The following is an 18,374-nucleotide window of genomic DNA, read 5'->3' as shown; positions in this document are numbered from 1 at the left end:
TACCATCAATAGATCCGCAGGCTTTAGAATGAAGATTTGCTTTGTATTTGTATGCAAGGTCCAGCCTCACTTAGCCAAACAGAAGTGCAGATAAATCCTAATGCAAATGTCTAATTCCTCAGGTTTGAATTCATCCCAGACATCAGTCCTTCTCTATACACTGGGATGGCGGTAAGCCCAGATGCTTTGTGCACTTCAAAGACGTTAAGACCTGGCTTTCTGTCTGTGCGTAAAACAAAGGAGCTTTACTACCTCTGCCTTTAAGCTTTTGAGGGGCACCGAAATGAAAAAAACCTCAATATCACCTCTAAGAAAAGATCCAGGAATAACACATTAAACAACAAAGACGGGGGAAAAAAACAGTCCCGAAAGTGTTTCAAACTTCCCCCACCTCTCTTCCCCAAAGTTCTTGAAAAGGCTGTTGAATAGCTAAAGGAACAAGCGTGAAGTTAAGCGGGAAAGAAAGAGAGAGAGATGGGGTGGGAAACGGATGAGGCCTGTCTTATCATCTGCCAGAGCGGCTTAGATTAGCGGTGAACAGGACATAGAATGAGGAGTGGGAGAAGAAGAAGAGGGAAAAAAAAATACAAAAACTGCTGGGCGGTATTAAAACAGACAGTTGCATTAGCCTACTAATAAGAAGAGACAGTGCAATACTGCGGCAGAGAGAAAAGCTAGAAATCCTTTCCCTGCTTTCTTGGATTCGATCTTTTCTTATTTGCAGCCGCTCCAACAGCAGGTAAATGATAACGTGGAGCTGACTTGTCATAGGTTCAACTAGCAGGATATTAATTATAGCTTTCTTGCATAAGCCTCAGCCAGGGCAAATAATCTGGCCCTGAACTTTTGACTATTCCCAGCAGACTTGCGCGTTATCAGCACTGCGTCGAAAACCGCCCACGGCAGTCCTGTCGGCAAACGACTGCTGAATGTGTTCTGTCCGAGTGGGGTTTATGATTTATGAGGCTGGTGCGGGCTAATCACCGCAGGAGATGTAGAGGCGCATCAGCGTGAGAAACTCCTACACACTTGCGTTCGGCTTTACTGACTGCAGGATGTTGTGGTTCATAGGAGGCATGTCAAATTCCTTTCATCACGCCTGTCCTTTTCCCTTTCTGTTTCCTTCTAACTTTCACTCTCTAGGAGGAACCCCAACCTACTGATGGAAACTGAGGCGTGTTTATGTTGTTTTCACAGCAAGTTTTAGGTGGATACATTGGTTTTTCTAGTCAATTGTGATGTGGACAGGGCAGGTGGATAAGGCAGTATAGGGCTATTGTGCACAATTTTAATGTAATAGTACAGTTTTTTTGGTGCTTTTTGGTGTTTGGGTTTTAATTAAACCAAACTCTGGTGTTATTTGTTCTTGTAAGTAGGAGGGTTAGGAATAGAAAGTATAGAAACAGACCAAAATGTTTAAATATCTAGAAACTTGGTGTCAAGATGCAGTCATAAAACAACCTTGACTAGGTCTACAGTACATGTGTGACAGGAATTCTATATGTATTAGAGTTTTATATGTATATGTACACTTACCGGCCACTTTATTACTGCTGCAGTTTAAATTGAGCATCAGGACAGGGAAGAAAGGTTTGAATATGGCATGGTTGTTGGTGCCAGACGGGCTGTTCTGAGAGAACAACTAAGAACAGGAAAACAATAGAAGACTTTGACATTGCCTGGTCTGATGAGTCTCAATTTCTTCTGTGACCTTCGTATGATAGGGTCAGAATTTGGCATCAATGGTTCAGGCTGGTGGTGGTTGTGTTTTGGTGTAAGAGATATTTTCTTGGCACACTTTGTGCCCATTAGTACCATTTGAGCATCATGTCATCGCTACAACCTACCTGTCTATTGTTGCTGACCATGTCCATCCCTTTATGACCACAGTGTATGACCCCATCTAATAACACACCATGTTATAAAGTGTGAATCATCTCAGACTGATTTCTTGAACATGATAATAAGTTCACTGTACTTCAATAGCCTCCACAGTCTCCAGATCTTAATCCAATAGAGCACCTTTGGGATGTGGTGGAACATGAGATTTGCATCATGGATGTGAGGCCGACAAATCTGCAACAACTGCGGGATGCTATTCAGTCAATATGGACTAAAATCTCTGAGGACTATTTCCAATACCTTGTTGAATATATGCCATAAACGAATTAAGGAAGTGTTTAAAGCAAAATGTACCAACCCTGTAGCTACTGGTGCACCAAATTGTGGCCGGTGAGTGTATATAGACCAGGGGTGGCCAACCCTGTTCCTGGTGAGCCACATTCTTGCAGATTTTAGTTGCTACCCATATCAAATACACTCGAACCAATTAAATAGGACCTGAACACCACGTGATAATTACTGGAAGGTGTGTTTGATATGGGTTGCAACTGAAATCTGCAGGAAGGTGGCTCTCCAGGAACAGGGTTGGCCACCCCTGATATAGACTGTATTTGTAATAAAGCCCGAAATTATTCATACTCCAGGGGTCAGTTATCAAATAAAGGTACACATTTGTTCTAAAAATGTCAATATTGGTACCAACATTAAAGGATCCATAATGGTACCACAAAGGTATATAGAGTCTACAGTGTTTCTCAACCTGTGTTCCTGTTTCCCAATACTGGGTTGCAGCTGGAAGGGCATCCCCTGCATAAATCCTCTGGTGAAATAATTGGTGGTTCATTCGGCTGTGGCGACCTCTGAAATAGAAACTAAGCCGAAGTAAAAAAAAAAAAATTATATATATATATTTTTTTTTTCCCTGAAATTACTTTTGTCAATGATTTGATTAAACGACGTTCCAAAGCAGAAGATTGTGTTTGCTAACATCAGAGATCCAACACAAGACAAGATAACATGACAATGTTTGTTATTGGATGTGTCATATGCACATTCTAATGCAGTTCATTTATTTTGCAGGTAAAACAAAAAGGACTATAGCGCTCTCCCAAGATACAACAATTTTCATATTTATTATTAATAATGTGCGCCACTTTCCCAGGATAGATATAAACTGTGCTTTATTTGCTATTTTTTGTGCAATATTCCAATTACTCATGAAGTTATTGGATAGAAAGTGTTTGTTTGTTTTTTTTTATGAATGAATCATCTCGTAACTTCAGAGTAATTTGCATTTATGGCTCAGGTTATTGGCACCCATGAGCTTTCCCAGGTATTAAAAGATTAGTTCACTCAAAAAAAAAAAACTTTTTTTTTTTTTTATTAATTACTCACCTTCATGTCATTAAAAGCTCCTGAGATCTTTGTTCATTTTCAGAAAAACAAACAAGATATTTTAGATGAAATCTGAGAGCTCTCACATTTTCCACAGGTCCCGTTTATAGGTCTTGATGCCCAATTCCGATTTGTTGCCTATATCTGATTATTTTGACTGTCCGTTTACACGTGTATCCATATCCGCTTCATGTGTTTACACTTGCCATACAATTTACAATGTCATGCATACATAAAAGTGGGCTGTAGCATCTGTGCCACACTAGCCACAATGAAATAAATTGTCTTGCTTTTAGATCTGCAAAATATGCATAGTTTGCCCAACTTTATAATGATTTTGAGGCAGTGGGAGACAGCCGTCATCGCAGCTTGCACCTATGGTTTACATATGGTGTCCTCCACCATTCAGAGAAATTTATAGGTACCAGAGAGATCTCAGGTCTGGTGGGAGCCAATTGTGGTGACTGACCACTTTCCTCTTACATGTGTTCTCTGTTGTTGTTGTTGTTGTTGTTTACTGCGTCGACATCACACACACTCTTCCTTCTACGTAATTAAACTGCAGAGAAGTATTGCATTGCTGCAAGTTTAATGACGTACAAAACAGAATGGCTCAAATAATAGATGGTTGCATTGTTACATATCCGATTTATATCTGATTTATTTACGCATATGAAGGAGGCCTGAAACCGATCTCTGAAATTGAATAATGATGGTTTGTTCTGTAGACTATCGAACAAAATATATAGCTTAAAGGGGCTAATAATTTTGACCTTAAAATGTTTTTAAAAAAAATTAAAACTGCTTTTATTCTTGCCGAAATAAAACAAATAAGTACAGTACAGAAAGATTTTGGAGCACAATATGCTGCCTTCTTTTCCAGGGACGCCCATGCACCTTTCAACTCTACAGTCCCAAAAAAATCTTTTAAGTGTTGTGAAAAGGAATGGCAACATTACAAGGTGGTAAATGCTTTAATGTTTCAACTTTTTTGAAATGTGTTGCAAGAACCAAAATTGGAATACATGCTTATTAAAAAAATGATATATGTATATAAGAATTATTGACCTCCCTGTTTATTTATTTTACCTAATTTCTGTTTAACAGAGAGAAGATTGTTTTAGCACAAAGCAGTGGCGCAGTAGGTAGTGCTGTCACCTCACAGCAAGAAGGTCGCTGGGTCGAACCTCGCCTCAGTTGGCATTTCTGTAAGGAGTTTGCATGTTCTCCCTGCATTCGTGTGGGTTTCCTCCAGGTGCTCTGGTTTCCCCCACAGTCCAAAGACATGCTATAGGTGAATTGGGTAGGCTAAATTGTTTGTAGTGTTTGAGTGTATGAGAGTGACAGGCCCAGACGACAGGCCTTTTTATGATAAAAAAGTCGTTATCATATGGACAAGTATAAATGGAGGACTTGTTCCAAAGAGCCGACCCAGCAACCATACTGGACTAAGGCCAAGAAGAAAAAGAGGAGAGAAGATTGTTTCAGCACATTTCTAAACATAATAGTTTTAACAACTAATTTCTAATAACTGATTTATTTTATCTTTGTCATGATTACAGTACATACTATTTTATTAGATGTTTTTCAAGACACTTCTATAAAGCTTTAAGTGACATTTAAAGGCTTAACTAGGTCAATTAGGGAGGTTAGGGAAATTAGGCAAGTTATTTTACTGTATAACGATGATTTGTTCTGTAGAGTATCGAGAAAAAAAATATATAGCTTGAAGGGGCCAATAATTTTTAACTTAAATTGTTTTTTAAAAAATTAACAACTGCTTTTATTCTAACTGAAATAAAACATAAGACTTTCTACCGAAGACTAAATATTATCAGTCATCCAGTGAAAATTTCCTTGCTCTGTTAAACATTATTTGAGAATTATTTAAAATAGAAAAAAAAAAATCAAAGGGGGGCTAATAATTCTGACTTTAACTGTATAAGGAATTTTGTATTATACAGAAGGCCCTTTGATGTAAAAAAAAATTACTCCTTAATAAGGGTGTCACGATCCTCCAAATCCTCGATTCGATTACATTTTCGATTCTAAAGGCACGATTCGATTCGATTTTCGATTATGAATAATTAATTAATTAATGACCAATTAATTATTTGTAGCCTACCATTTAAACTACCTGACCTGCATGGTCTTTGTTTTACCCATAAACAAATCATACGTAAATGAATAAAGGTAAGTTACACACATAATTACCACCTGTCAATCACTTTTTTCTGCGGGACTCGTGAATAGGCAGTGATCTGTGTCGTTATAATGGCGTCGGTAAAAAAGACGCACAACCAACAGGAACCAGCCAACAGTATCTGAGGTGTTCGCTAAAATGACTAAGTACAAGTGAGTGAAAGATTGAAGCAGTCTACTGATCCTCTGACTGCCTGGACCTGCTCTCTCGAGCGCATGGCTGTGTATGCGTCTGTGTCTGTGTGGTCACGTGATTTTTTCAGAGGTAGAGATGAGGGCTGCTCAGAAATGCTACACGCCACTGTGGATGTCAAATCGTTGTCGTTCTAAAATGCCATTTAAAAACAAAGACAGTGTAAACAGGGCCTGAGTGTGTACTTTTCGCGAGCGGATTTGCAACGGGGGCGGACAGAGGATCGCGATGCCGGTGTTGTCTATTGGACGAACCGTACGTAATACGTACATAGCAGAGCTTCCAAAACTGTGTTTTTTTTTTGTCGACAACACGAACGTTGTCAACATAACTCACTGGAAATCCAAAATGCTTACACACCGGCGACTTCATTGAAAGAGGAGAGGGTTTAAGTTCTGTCAACGGGTCTCCTGCTTCTGCAGTTTAACAAGCACTTCAACAAGCATGTTTTTTTTCCTGCTTGGCAAGCCAAGCTGACGTGACATGGGGGCGTGGCAGCATCGACGATACTATTTTTTGATTCGATAATCGAAATTGAGCATAAATTTAATTAAAAATTAAAAATCGATTAAAAATCGAAATCGTGACACCCCTACTCCTTAATAATAATAATTAAGATAATTGATTAGATAATTATTAATCTTAGAGGTTCTTTGAGAAACCAGGACTGGTTCTTCGATGACATTACTGTGAAGCACTACTCTTGGTACTTTTACTTAGAGTGTTGGTATATTTGTGCCATTATTACAGCTGGAGTAAGTTTCAAAGTGCTAGTCTATTGAATGTTAGTCTGTTTTAATTATGTGTCTCCTAAGAAATCAATTAAAAACAGTGATATTATTTAATCTAACGGCTCAGGCAGCTGAGCAGCAGGTCATTCAAGGAAAACAGCTAAATTATACAATTACAAAATTATCCATATTACCAGATCTAAATACCCTTGACCCATTATTTGAATTTCTGGAACACCGAGTGCAAGACAGATAATTGCTTATTTTCTCCCTCAGAAAAAAAGGGACCTTTTTATATTTGAAAGAAGAGAGAAATGAACGGTCATGCTCCTTTTTAAATGCAATGAATGTACATTCACATTTATTTGTATCTGTAGCTTTCCTTGGAGGCTGGTGCTTTTCAAGAGAGAGAAAGCGCAGATGTCAGTTAGCAACAGCGAAACATGTACTTAGATCTATTTATTTATTCAGTTTTGAATCTGCAGTGTTGCTTCTCAATCAAGTTCTTGCTGACATGAGAAATTATTAGCGTTAGATTCATACTGACAAAAGTCAAAAGATTTTGATTGCTAAAGTAAATGTTATGCCAGACAACTAAATGCATCTCTATCTCTGAGCGCTTTAATTTCAAAGGCTGTCAATCATTTATGTTCAGTTATTGGCCATGAAATTACTCCCATTTCAGAGCCTGTCTAATCATTTTATAGAAAATCTAGGTTTCGAGACAGTACATGAATGCATGAAGACCTGCTGTAATCGGTTTTAAAAGACTCTCAGAAGACAACTTTCTTGTAAATAATAAACATTGGCTCATGATGTTTAGAGATAACAGCAGTTTTACTGAAATTGTGTACAAATTTCCATTTAAAGAAACATCTGGAAGAAAATTGAGAGACGACTTTGCAATTCACAATTAATAAGTATATATGTTTGATTAAAACATGTTGTGGTTGTTGCTCTGAATTCATTTACAGCTTAATATGAAAATGCTGACATTTAGATCTTTTTTTTTTTACATAAAAGTACAAAAACTGCCATATTTTCATATTAAATTCATATTTTTATTTACATAAATTTTTAGACAAAACAATGCCAATGTTTTGAAACAAATCCCGTTGATCACTTGATGCAGAAGTATAAACCAGGCTTTACACTTTCACTTGACTGTTGACATTTTATGCGGTCTCTGTCGCCATCTTGTGGTGGAACGTGAACCATCTTTGCTTCACTCAGAATGAGAGGCTGATGGACGCCTTCGTGCTGAATCTCCGAAATTATAAATATTTAAAAAAGGCACTATCCTTATAAAGTACATTATGTTGTCTAACAGCAGCAATATTTGTCGAACTGTAGAGCAGGGGTCACCAACCACGTTCCTGGAGGTCGGGTGCCCTGCAGGGTTTAGCTCCAACTTGCCTCAACACTCCTGCGTGGGTGTTTCAAGTATACCTAATAAGACCTTGATTAGCTTGTTCAGGTGTGTTTGATTAGGGTTGAAGCTAAAATTTGCAATACACCAAACCTTCAGGAACAAGTTTGGTGTATAATGATGAGGCAAGTTATTGTATAATGATGGTTTGTTCTGTAGACTATGGAAAAAGAAATGTAGCTTAAAGGGGCGAATCATTTCTGACCTTAAAATGGTTCATAAAAAATGTAAACCGTTTTATTCTAGCCTAAATAAAACATATAAGACTTAAAATATTAGACATACTGTAAAAAAAATCCTTGCTCTGTTAAACATCATTTGGGAAATATTTTAAACATTAAAAAAAAAAAAAATCTTAGAGGGGTTAATTGTAACGAAGGGGCTGAAACTTAACCTGGATGACGGAGACTTTCAGCGGTGCTTCTGACTGAGCCAAGCCGAGTTTGGCTGGAGGATTTCCCTCAGAACACCAACAACATGTTCTACGTCACAATCACGCCCCCACAAGAGCAAGCTTCTGATTGGTTAACGCTGCACGAATGTACGCTGAAGTTCAGATTTTCGAAATCGAGAGATTCGCGCAAAACGATAGTTAAGCGCGTCAATTGTGCAAAACGCTCAATTCACCCTGCGCCATCTCGCAATTTACATCAATCGCACCGCGCCACAGGATGTCTATTCGCGTGTTTGCATTGACTTAACATGTAAATCACTCGCACTTAACGCACGTGCCCCTTCTAGCGTGAACGCACCATGAGAGTGTGTGAGCTGATTATAAGCGTGAGCGTGGGTGATCAAGTTGATGCGCTTCAGGTGTGCAGGCTATCAGTGTAAGTGTAAGTGGATAACGTAATGGTTAATAGTCCGGGGATGGTGACCTCTGCTGGCCAGCGAGGGGAATGACTGGGACAGAGACGGTGACACTAATAATTCTGACATCTACTATATATATATATATACTATACTATATACTATACTATATATATACTATACTATATATATATATATATATATATATATATATATATATATATATATATATATATATATAGACTTTTTTGGAATAGCACAAATATTACCATTTTATTTAAATTCGAACCTAATTAATCCAGTAAATCCACAGAATTGTCCAGTGGTGTCTTAATTTTATATCTGCATATTGCTTTCTGTTATTGAGTTTGTACGTGTCTTAGCATTCACAGGTTGTACAAAGAAATACACCAGATTTCATGAATCCAAAAAGGCGAGCACATTGCAGTAGAAGTATTCGTAAGCTTTCGCTATGTAGAAAGCCGGAACCGAAGAGATCTGAACCTTCAATTACTTCCCTCCTCAGGGGCTGCGTGGAGATGGGAAACAGGGGCACGAGCGCAGAGAGAGAGAAAAAGGAGCAGTTGTATAATGATAAAGGGGGGAAGAAAGTAACTCTCCACAGTCAGATTGCAGATGCTGCATTTGTAGCTGTCCCTGCCGTGTGAGACACGCGAGAGGAATCTTAACATGGGGAAATGATGATATTGAGGGACGCTTTCTTTTCCTCCTGCTTTTCCATTTTGCCTGTTTAAGTGCAGCCTAGATGCCGGGGGGAAGCTCTGACCGCCTGCAGCTGCTATCATATCCTCCATTTTCTCCAAGTCTGTCACTGGCTGAAGGCTTTTGGACAGACAGGGGGAAATGGATAGTGGCTAAAGCTGTCACACGCTAATAGTCCAGGCATGTTTCTCTCATGTCACTTTTAAACTCTCCAATCTACCTCCTCACCACCCAGATGTATTGATGGCATAAGGGAGAGCATGGATGGAAGTACCATTTATTAATGCAAACCTCATTTTAAATCATAAGAGTTTAAATCAATATATGCAATTTATAATGTAGTGGTATATGGTAAACATTGTTACTTTTGACCGCGTCAATGGGACAAAAGTGACACATTGATGGGTCAGGTTACACAACAATATATTCTAGATGTACTGGCTTACTCCTGTTTATATCAAATATACCCGACTTTGACCATGTTAATATGTTAACTGAACATACATTTTGTCCTTTATCTATTAAATTTCATTTTTGTATTTTGTTTCAGTTACATGAAATGTTGTTTTAAAAGCAACCCAGCAATACAACATTTATTATTTAGAATAGTTTGTATTATGATTATTGGCAATATGCACTTATTTATGGTGGCCATAGAGCTTAATGTGCAGTAATTTAAGAAAATGTGCAATTACAAAAAGTGCCAGCAAACTGAGAAAAGATCTTCCTCCATTTGACATACCACGTGCCGCAAACTGTCACAATGCAAACACATTTTTTAAAAACACACTGCATTTTCACACAACAGAAACAATTAATAAAACACACTGCATTTTCACTCAACGCAAGCAAATTTATAAAATGCACTGCATTATCTCATAAAGCAAACATTTCACAAAACACGTTGCATTTTCTCACAACGCAAACAAATTTATAAAACACACTGCAATTTCTCACAACGCACACAATTAGTGAAACGCACTGCAATTTCTCACAACGCAAACAATTAATAAAACGTGGTGCATTTTCTCACAACGCAAAAAATTGGTAAAATGCGTTGCATTTTCTCACAACGCAAACATTTTACGAAAACGAGCTGCATTTTCCCACAGCGCAAACAATAAAACACGCTGCATTTTCTCACAACGCAAATAATTAATAAAACACGCTGCATTTTCACAAAATGCAAGCAAATTCATAAAACTCGCTGCATTTTCTCACAACGCAAAAAATTTATAAAACGCGCTGCATTTTCTCACAATGTAAAAAAATATATATATAACGCGCTGCATTCTCACAACGCAAACAAATGTATAAAATGCGCTGCATTTTCTCATGATGCAAACAATTAATAAAACAGAGCATTTTCTCACATTAAAAACAAATTTATAAAATGCGCTGCATTTTCTCACAACGCAAACAAATTTATAAAACGCACTACATTTTCTCACAACGCAAACAATTAATGAAACGCACTGCAATTTCTCACATTGCAAGCAATTAATAAAACGCACTGCATTTTCTCACAATGCAAACATTTTACGAAAGCGAGCTGCATTTTCTCACAACGCAAACAAATTTATAAAACCCGCTGCATTTTCTCACAACGCAAACAATTAATAAAATGCGCTGCATTCTCACAGCGCAAACAATAAAACGCACTGCATTTTCTCACAACTCAAACAATTAATAAAACATGCTGCATTTTCTTACAACAGAAACAAATGTATAAAACGCGCTGCATTATTTTACAATGCAAACAATTTATAAAACACGTTGCATTTTCTCACAACAGAAACAAATGTATAAAACGCCCTGCATTTTTTCACAATGCAAACAATTAATAAAACTTGCTGCGTTTTCCCAAAATGCAAACAAATTTATAAAAAGCACTTTATTTTTTCACAATGCAAGCAATTAATAAAATGTGCAGCATTTTCTCATAACGCAAAAACAACAGAACCCAAAAACGTGACCGACGTTGCTGTGTAGGTGATCTTTGAAAGGTTAGGTTTTTTTTATATATATATATTTTGATTTTAAGATTACTCTTGAAACATTTCCGTTGTGTAGTGAAAAAATGCAGCATGTTTTTTTTTTTTTAAATGTCTGTGTTGTGAGAAAATGCAGCAAGAGTTTTATTCATTATTTGTGTTGTGTGAAAATCCAGTGCGTTTTTTTTTTTTAAATGTGTGTGTGTCGTGAAAATTTGCAGCATGTGTGCTGTAAAATGAATGAAGATCTTAATTTGCTTGCGGTCTTTTTTTTTTTTTTTTTTTTTTTTTTTCCGCACACGTTTTCTTAAATTGCAGTACGTTAAGCTCTCTCGACCACCGTACTTAAGCTGCGATCACACTGGACTTTTCTCCCCATGGACTTCCATTCATAAGCACGCAAATGCGTCTGACCGGAAATGCAAGTTTGTGTATGAAGTTTCACAGTTTGCTGCATTGCAAAGTTCAAGTTCAGTGAATTCTGACCTGCAAAATCGTATCACTTGATTGCATGAGACCAATGGAGTATCTTGACAGAAATTTTAAATAGGGACCAATTACTCAATTTTTTAAATGTCCAGCAATTTTGTTTAATCCCCCCCTGTCTCGCAGTGCCGTACTACAAAATTTCACAAGCTCAAACTCTAGTGTGACCGCAGCTTTATTTTATAAAACATCTAAATATATTTATAGGTTAATACATCTAAACCCTCATATATTTTAATGGTGCTGTCCATTTTTCTGATCATCCTTGAGATGGTTCAACACTTTCAATTGAGTCCAGCTGTGTTTGATTATACTGATTGGACCTAATTAGCAAAGCCACACACCTGTCCTTATAAGACCTTTAAGCTCACAATGCACGTCAGAGCAAATGACAATAATGCATTCAATAAGAACCAAATAACTGCAAAATTTCTGCTGAGAACCAAATGCTCTCTTAATTTCTAAGGATTCATCAATTTAAAATTATAGTAGATAATTTAGGAGATCATTTTGTTTGTTATATTATAAGAGGAAAAGACTTTCAAATCAAATTAAAAAAAAAATGTACTAACAAAACTAATTTATTTGCCCTTTTTTTTTCTTTTGCTAGGAGTATGACATTGTGTTTATGCAGCAATTCAATGGCATAATCATGTATGAAAAGGAAAGCAAATATGGAGAGTCCAAATTCCTTTTATGTGCTGTTGTAGTTAAATTGATCATCCTTGAGATAATTCTACACCTTTATTTGAGTTCAGCTGTGTCCAATTGGACTTGCTTAGGAAAGCCACACACCTATCTACAGTATATAAGACCTTACAGCTCACAATGCATGTCCGATCAAATGACAATCAGGAAATCTACATGGGCTAAAGAACTTGAAAGATTTGCAGACATTCTGTGGAACAAAAGGCTCTCTTTCAGGGATTCATCAACCTCATTATAAATTATAAGAGGAGATTTAGAGCCATCATCTGGGTGAATAGAGGTTAAAAAAAATAATTAAATTAAAGGGTGACAACTGTTTAAGTGTATTGGAGAAAAAAAAACGTTTACTTTAGTTTTCTACCTGTTTTATTAAAAGGGGAAAAAAGATTTTATAAATCAAAGTAAAAAAAAAATACAAAATACCAACAAGACTATTTATTCACAATTGTTTTTTTCTAGGAGTGGGATATTGTTTATGCAACAGTTCAATGGCATAATCATGTGTATATAAAAAGGAAATTCAAGCATGGAGAGTCTAAAAATCCTTGCAAAATGAGATGTATATCCATTTTGAAAAATGTTGGTTATTTGACATTATTATTTAAGACATCAACAGCTGAAGTTCATTCACAATTTTTATACATTAAACTATTACTTGGGCTCAGTGAAGGCCAGGAACACAATGTTTTTCAAATCCAGTATATTTTTTTATTTAATTTTTTTTTTTTATTTAATTGTCCATAAATAGTTCATAAGTCAAAAACCAAGCCAAAATGCACCATATTATTCTTAACATTGTCAAACATCTTAAATTGGTTTAAAAAAAAAACCTATACATCATAAATATATAAAATAATATATACAAAGATATTGATTAATAATAATAATAATAAGATTCTGAGTTAGATTTGGCCAGAATGTACATACATTTTTTATTTTTTATTATTATTTAAAAAAAAATTCCAAAAGCTTGCTGTTGCTTCTCTGGACTTGTACACCCCTGCTAAAATGATCAACCCAATGTAAGCTTGCAAATCAATCACATCAAGTTTTTCCAGCTATCCCCAAAGACTGTCCTCGCCTCTAAATTTGTTATTTTCATTCAATTAAAAGTGTAATGAAATGCTTATTTTATTTAATGCTTATTTTATTTGTCTCTGTTCGATTTTGAACATGACTGACAGCATATTTAGTGTGCCCTGGAACCATTTTGATGACATTAGCAGCACTCTGTCATTCAAGTGGTAAGTGGGATCATAATTTTCCATTTTTGGAAGGTAATGTCTCTACTGGTGGTTGAGACAACAGGAGGGTCAACGCTAGGAGTCTCATTCTCATCTGAGGAACATGCCTTATATCGGTGTCCTTCTCAAGATTATCCTGTTTCAGACACATTCACCTCTATCACTGTCACTGTCAAAAACCTGTTAATTTAAATATATAGTGAAAAGAAAAAAAAAACATTTATAAATTAGTTTTGTACCTGTTTTTATTGTTTTTATTAAAAGGAAAAAAGGTTTTCTGAATCAAAGTAAGAAAATTACCAACATGACATATTTATCCATTTTTTTCTAACTAAAGGTGCTAATAAATTTGACCGTGTTTGTTTATGCAGTATCAGAAGACTGACTCCTTAGGAATGACTTGTTTGGCACCTGGTTGTTATTGAAAATACAAAATGAAATTGCTCCATTATTGCAATTGCATAAGTGCTTTAAGCGGTGCTGATTGTTCATCAACAGAGCGGCTGATAAGTGGAGTATATAGAGGCAGAAATTACCCTCTCAACCGCATAAGTACTTCTGAGGAACCTTGCTTAATGAAACCTCTACTTTACATAACAAAATAATTGGCCCATGTAAGTGGACCTGTTTCAAAAACAGTCAAGGCTTTCGTGCTCATAGCGCACAGGAACTGAAGGCTACTAAGTATATTAATCAACTCTGGGATTTAATCCAGCCAAAATGACTCTAGCAAACAAAGAAACACTATGGAATCCATGAAAATAAAGGCATTAATTCTCTATTCTATTAGCAGTGCGGTTGGGGGGGCAGACAAAGACGTCAATAACAGTGTGACGCACAGCTGTGTTTTGATATGATATTGGATTCTGGAGTGAATGTCTGCATATATTTAGTTTAAAATAAAAAGATTTGCACATGAAGAACCATATATCACACAAAAAAAGCTGAAAATACTGCCTCAAATAACAGGTAACATTTGAGGGAACAAAAATCTTAGGACACAAGTAGCTCAAATATTGTTAAAGAGCCCCTATTATGCATATTTAAAAGTGCCATATTTTGGTTTTGGGGTCACTAACAACAGGCTGATATGCATGTAAGGTCAAACGTTTCATTGTCTTGTTTATTATTACCTAATTATCTCAGTGACACCCATATGATTTGTTCAGCTTTTTTGTTTGTTTTTTTATATCAATAATTTGTTCAAAACTCCTCAGAGCGATTGCTAATCTACACTGATTGATCTGACCCAGTCTGTTGCGATTTTTAGATGATTGTAGCTTAGCGTGAGATTGAAAGAAATGGCCTTTATGGCTTATCAACGTTGTTAAGTAGTCAGAGTACAGAATGCATGTGTGAGCCCAATGTAGGCGTGCATTTAAGCAAAGCAGTTAAACACAAGCAAATTCATCAATTCTTAACCATAAGTAAAAACAAACGTTAACATTATTTAATTATTTAAATTTATCAATTCTTAACCATAATTAAAAAGAAACGTTAACGTTATTTAAACTTGATTTAAAGGACGTCTCTGACATTTTGAGTTTTGGCATGCTTTTGAGTTAACTAAATTTGCACTTCCAAAAATATTGATATTTTGGAAACATAATATTATAAAGCATATAGTACTGAAATGTTTCCGGGTTGTGGCTGGAAGAGCATCCGCTGCATAAAAAACGTGCTGGATAAGTTGGCGGTTCATTCCACTGTGGTGACCCTGGATTATTAAAGGGACTAGGCAGAAAAGAAAATGGATGGATGAATGAATGAATGAATAGTACTGAAATAAAACTGTAAATGTGATATATTATTTGAATACATTTACCATTGCCGTTTAATTTGAAAAAATAAACTGCAATAATAAACATTAAAATTAATGTAAATTCCTCTTTGTCAGATGTATTTAAGGCATGGAGGCAAAGTAATAAAAAAATAGCAAGCATGTTGCAGCAGTTAATGCTGTATTCATGTAGTGCTGTATTAAAACTGCCAAGTTTATTGTACAAATTGATTAGCAATATTTTATAAAGTGCAAGGATGGGATGTGTAAATATCCTGTTTATCTATGGCTAATACAAACACACTATTCTTTCTTTCTTTCTTTCTTTCTTTTTTTCTTTCTGTTTCTTTCTTTCTTCCTTCCAATTAGACCATTTCTGGGTCTAGCAAGAGCACTTTTGGCTTATCATCAATTATTTTATTGAATTGGACTTATCTCACTCAAATGACCAAAGTATAACTAGTGCTAGTTCTGTGTCCATACACACAGTCTATATCCTCAGCCACCATCCCCAATATTAGTACACCAAAATAGTTTAATTGAAGGATTGAATGAAAATGCAAGCACTCCTTACACAGGAAAGGATGCCGTTTTGTGCTTTGCTGGTTGGTAAGTCATTTAGATGGATTGAAATTTCAATTTCTTTAGTGAGACCTTTTATAGTTATTTTAGTTAGCTGTCTATTTTGAAAAAGTAATAGAATTTTTGTCATCTATTGTTTATTTTGTAATACATTTTCAGTGCCTATATGTATTTTCACTGCAGTTATGTTATGACTAATTCTATAAATTAATGTTGAGCAGCAATTTGAGACATTGTTTATAGCTAAATGTAGAATAGAAAATTGCTGGTGAAAAGTTTTTTGTGCTAATATACGAGCAGTAAAAACAGGCCGGTCAAGTTTGACTGGGAACACTAAAGTAAGGGGCGGGATGTGGACACGAGGGCTTAACATTAACCCTTTCTAAAAATGTATGTTTATGTTATGAGAAGATAATAAATACCAACAACCCGTTATAATAGTTATTATTTGTGCTCACTGTAGTTTAGTCTAAACTATATGAAAGTTTAGTTTCGAGGCCATCATATTTTGTTTATATTATTAAAAAGCAGCCTACATCACACTTATTACATCTTAAATCATATTACCTGTTTGTATTGTAGGTGCTTATTTATTTTTATTTAGCATTTGTTACAGTGCAGATATGGGCGGTCAAATGACAAGTTTGAGGGCTGTGGTTGATTTGACGTACAAGCATTTGGTTGGCATTAGGGAATCCATTTTTTATTTTATTTTATTTTTTTGTGACCAGTTTGTGCTCGTCTTGAAGCGTTTTGCATTCAGTGCGTTCAATGGAAAAAAAAGGTGCTGCTGTGTCCATAATTTTTTTTAAAGTCTTCTTTTTTAAAGAATTTGATATTAATAGGGGCCCCAATTATTGATTTAATTGCATGAGATGACTGATAATTTTGTAGATCATATTTCAGTCTCATTGTATCATTTTAAGTGAGTTAAAATCATATCGCACCAAAAAGCTATCCCCAAATGTGGAATTAATAAAATAGAAAGAAACAAATACTTTCTGACGACTATAGTTGATGCTTCCCAAAAAAGGCTAGTAAATGTTAAAGGCATTAGTTCATATGAAGATGATTTTATCCTATTCTATGCTTTATTGTATCGTGATTGTTATTATCATCATTTGCCCCAGCCACACAATTTAAATGTTAACAGCCTCATGAACAACTAAGTGCCTTTAATGCATAATTTCTTCAATGTAGCGATGAAGGGAAATCACGTGATCGTGTCTGAAATGTTCTGGAGATGGCGAATTAACGGCCCTTTCTAAACTCAATTGTTTATCCGGCTGTTTATTGCAATGATAAAAGCTGAAATAAGACTGCTGCACGGAGGGTAGACCCATTAGCTGTTACTCACTCTCTTGCATTATCACTTCTAAGTGCTTGTTCCAGCTCTACCGAGGGCCTTTGAAGCAGAGAGAGATCATAATGTTTATTACAGATTTGGTGGACAAAAGACTGAATAGTTATGGACTGGGGTGAAGCAAGGGGAGATCAACCATTTGAGGCTACTTCTTTTGTTACAGATCAGTTGTGTGCTGCATGTGCGACATTAATAATCTAAGTGGTTCCAACTATTGTTGAACAGTCCATCTTAGCGCATTTTGTATTGTGTTTACACTGTGCCAAACTGAGAATTCATTATTTGACAGGATGTGCAACTTTATGAGACAATGAAATGGATAAAAAATATGTTGATAACATGGTGTCAGAAGTTGAAAATAGGCATGCTGAGAAGCCTGGAAAAAAGCCCTTGGGCAAGAAATACAATTATTCAGACTTATGCTGTTCTAATCCGAATTCAAGCTTGCTTCACTCATCAGCCACCGTGTCTCAAAATTTACTGAGATTTCATGCAGCAACTTCTCACGCTTTAGATCTAACACCATTAGTAGTTTCATGGGTACTTTGCCTCCTAATTTCTGATCCCCAAGATGCTGTGAGAAACTGGGAATCTGGCCTTGAGATAAGAGAAAGCTTGTCCCTGAAGGGAAAAGAATCTGTTATTCTTTTGTTAAAAAAAAAAAAAAAATCTGCAGCCAATTATTTCTGTCAGTGTTCACGTCCAGCCCAAATAAATGCACAGCATTGAATACTGATTTTATTTTGCCTATTCACTTTCACGTATTAGTTGGATATATGCCAAAACTGGCTCATTGTGGACACATGCCCGTGTCTACGTTTCTGGGGCCTCATGTACGAAGACTTGCGTGGAAATCATACTAAAACATTGCGTACGCACAAAGCTGTAAATG

This window comes from Danio rerio, chromosome 14 (assembly GCF_052040795.2).
Source record: "Danio rerio strain M-AB ecotype USA chromosome 14, GRCz13ab, whole genome shotgun sequence".
Lineage (NCBI taxonomy): Eukaryota > Metazoa > Chordata > Actinopteri > Cypriniformes > Danionidae > Danio > Danio rerio.
The sequence above is the reverse complement of the archived record's forward strand: the minus strand, read 5'-3'. Positions refer to the sequence as shown.